Raw genomic sequence first — 3,725 nt, forward strand, 5'->3', positions numbered from 1 at the left:
AAAATGTTTGACAATCTAGAGCAGAAAAATAATACAAGATTTGTTGTCATTTATATTACGAATTATATGCTACATGGCTGGAATATTTCCACATAAAGGGACTCTCAGGTGCCAAGATGGACAGATCACGGACAGAGCCTACCAGTGACAGGATAGTTTGGATGTTTGACAGATTCCTATGTACAATTTGGTATAAAGCAGCTGCTACACACTGACCAATCTATGTATGATACACTGACTGCAGGAATCACATACATCTCTCAAAATGTGAGATAACACCAGGATGCAAATTAGGGCTGCCACCCTCCAGGTGGAGCAAGGACGAGAGATCACAGGACAGGCTGAACTTCATAAGGAAAAACAACCATGATGTGATAACGAAACCTTGTTAGAGAAAAATATATCTTCTTTAATTATCCAGTGAATAACAAATCAAAAGTAAATTGGCCTCAAGACCTTTCGTATAATGGTACAGCACTCAATGGACCTGTTTTACTCAAGGTTTCATCAGATGAGACCTTACACCTTTCGTATTTTTTCTACTCCCTCTTCCTTTCTGGCTTATATCACTCGGTTATGTGAAAAGCGGCTATGTGCTGCACCCTCCAGGTGGAGGCTGGAGATCTGCTGGAATTACAACTGATCTCCAGACTACATAAATCACTTATTTAAAACATTTAGTCCACTTCCCCTGAAAAAAATAGCTGTTTTGGAAGTGGACCACACCAAGGCCCCTCCCCTCCCTAAATCCCACTTTCCCAGGCTCCACCCTCAAACGTCCAGGTATTTCTGAACAGAGTTGGCAACCCTTAGAAAATCCATCTATTTTGAATAAAATGGCCAACTGGACAAAGAAAAAAGATGTCTTCTCCCTTTAACAGGTTTATATAGTGGAAACGGTCAGTTAGAATTTTTCTTGGCATGCAGTTAAATAACATCTACTGATAACTGCATCCAAATTAAACTCCTATTAAAGTGGTCCAGTTAAAAAGTAGGTACCCTCTGTTCTCATTTCGAAAGTGCACTTGAAGCGAGCCCCCCTGTCCACTCTTAAGAAGTGCCTGAAGGATTCCATGCAAACGCATCCTCCAAATATTACTGTTAGGAGCTTTCTGGAGAAGTAGTAGCCTGTAATAACAACTATTAAGTGGTGCTTATTTGTTTTCAAGGGGGAACGAAGGCTTGGCAACAGGAAGGTAAAATAACCAGCGGGTTACAGGCTGCGGGGAGCCCCCTTGGCGCCGTAGAAACGGGCGGGGGCATCCCTGAAACGGCACCCCGAGTGTTAACGGAAGGACAAAGATCATGGAGGAGGCGGGCCAGCAGCAGCGCAGTCTGTTGTCGTCACCCTCCTCCTCCTCGCACTCACCAAGGCTCAAAAAGAGGCCGGCGCTGAGGAGGAGCAACGCCGGGCGGGACCTCATAGCGTCTTCTCGGCTCCTCGCCGGCTTCAGCCTCTTGCTTAACGGTCCCGCCTGGAACGACGGCCGGAACCTGGGCAATGGCTATGGGGAGAGACGCGGAGCAAGCCTGGCCTTGTGCGATTGAGAAATGAGCCTCTGCAGAGCAGGAAAAAGAGGCTGGGCTGGGTTCCCAACTCGGCATGTTGGAGACCTCGCAACGGAGAGCTGGAGTTAGGTGAAGACATTCTCAGCCCGAGGAAGTCGGAGGGAAACTGGATTTCTTTTGGGGACCCCGCCTGTCCCCCTCACAAGGACGCTTTGCAGTCGCCTCTGCTTGTTTACTCTCGAAGAAAGCACCGCTGAGCTCCAAGGTGACTGCGTAGGGATTACAGTTTTACAGCCTTTGCACCATTTACTCTTTAAGCAAATCCTGCAGAGCTCAGAGGACGTGATGCAACAATTGACACACTAAGGCTGGCAGCGTGTTTCAAACACCCCAAACTCTTGTGTGTAAATGCGAAGGGGAGTCTCACGTCCTCGGATCACACATAACCCTTCGCAGTGCAGCAGGGCAGAGCAGCTGAGGTTTGTGAGATAGTTCCCTGCGGTGGTCAGCCGTGTTGGTCTGAAGCAGCAGCAGCAGTAACGACTTCGGATCACACATAACCCTTCGCAGGGCGGAGCAGCTGAGGTTTGTGAGATAGTTCCAGGCGGTGGTCAGCCGTGTTGGTCTGAAGCAGTAGAACAAATGTAGAGTCCAGTGGCACCTTTAAGACCAACAAAAGTTTATTCAAGGTATGAGCTTTCGTATGTGAGGCACACTTTTTCAAATACTTTTTCAGATTTGAAAAAGTGTGCCTCGCATAGGAAAGCTCATACCTTGAATAAACTTTTGTCAGTCTTGAAGGTGCCACTGGACTCTACATTTGTTCTACTGACCTTTGTGCGGTTTGTTAAAGCAGATACAGCTGAGATAACTGGGCTTCTTTTGTATAGGGATCTTGATTCTGCTGGAATGTGCCCCGCAAGAGCTATATGCAACATCAACTGAACATTTGCATTAAACATTAAAGAAGCCAGTCCTAAAAATGCCAATCAGCCAAGCTTCAGAATAAGAAATACTTGGTAGAATGGAGTTTCCTTTATAACGGGATTTAGGGATTTGTTCATGGTTATAAAAGGAGTCAAAATTTATTCCAGCATGAACCCTTCTGAGTCAGAGCTCACCTCATCAAATGTGTTGGAGTCAATAAACTGGAATAAATTTTGGTGGGTAGCACTGGAGAGGGTGGCTACTTTTAAGTTTTTGGGAATGACTATTGAGCAAAACTTGACCTGGAGTGCTAACACCATGGCTCTGGTGAAGAAGGCCCAGCAGAGGCTCTTTTTTCTCAGACTTTTAAAGAAAAATAATTTGAGTGGGAAAACATTGATGTCCTCCTATCGCTGCTTAATAGAGAGCATTTTAACATACTGTGTCTGTGCCTGGTTTGCCAGTTGTACGGCTGTGGATAGGAGAGCACTCCAGAGAGTTATCATCACAGCCCAGAAGATCATTGGCTGCCCCCTCCCATTCCTGGAGGAATTGTATAGTTCTCGATGTTTGAAAAAAGCAAAGAACATTCTGCAGGATTTGTCACACCCTGGACATTCCCTGTTTGAACTGCTGCCTTCGGGCAGAAGATATAGGACAATTAAAACAAGGACAAACAGATTAAAAAATAGTTTTTATTCGAGAGCTATTACTGCTTTAAATGCTGTATGAAATTGGAATTTGGGTGACATTAGTGTTGCTATGTGAACCTTAAGGGAGTTATGAGATAGTTGTGAATGGTTGTGTGAGTGTATATGAATATTGTTGTAGATCACCAAAATGATTGCATCTTAATTTCATTGTACTATGTACAATGACAATAAAGTATATTACTATTACTACTATTAGTCTGAAGCAGCAGAACAAAGTTTGAGTCCAGTGGCACCTTTAAGACCAACAAAGTTTTGTTTTGGCTATAAGCTTTCGTGTGAAAGCTTACACCCAGAATAAAACTTTGTTGGTCTTAAAGGTGCCAGTGGGCTCAAACTTCGGAATAAATGTTAGTCTTTAAAGTGTCACTGGATTATTATTGCTGCTTAAGCCTAACATAGCACTATGTAACACTTTTGGCCTAACCAACTTCACAAGATTGTGAGGAGAGGAGATGCAGGTTGCTTTGTGCTCCCACTGGGGAGAAAGGCAGGGTATAATTTAAGTAAATACTAAAATATAATTTTTATTTTATTTATTGGGATTTTTACCCCACCCTCCCTGCAAAGCGAGTTCAG

This window comes from Gekko japonicus, unplaced genomic scaffold, assembly GCF_001447785.1.
Source record: "Gekko japonicus isolate JY-2015 unplaced genomic scaffold, Gekko_japonicus_V1.1 scaffold9, whole genome shotgun sequence".
In the NCBI taxonomy this organism is placed as follows: Eukaryota; Metazoa; Chordata; class Lepidosauria; order Squamata; family Gekkonidae; genus Gekko; species Gekko japonicus.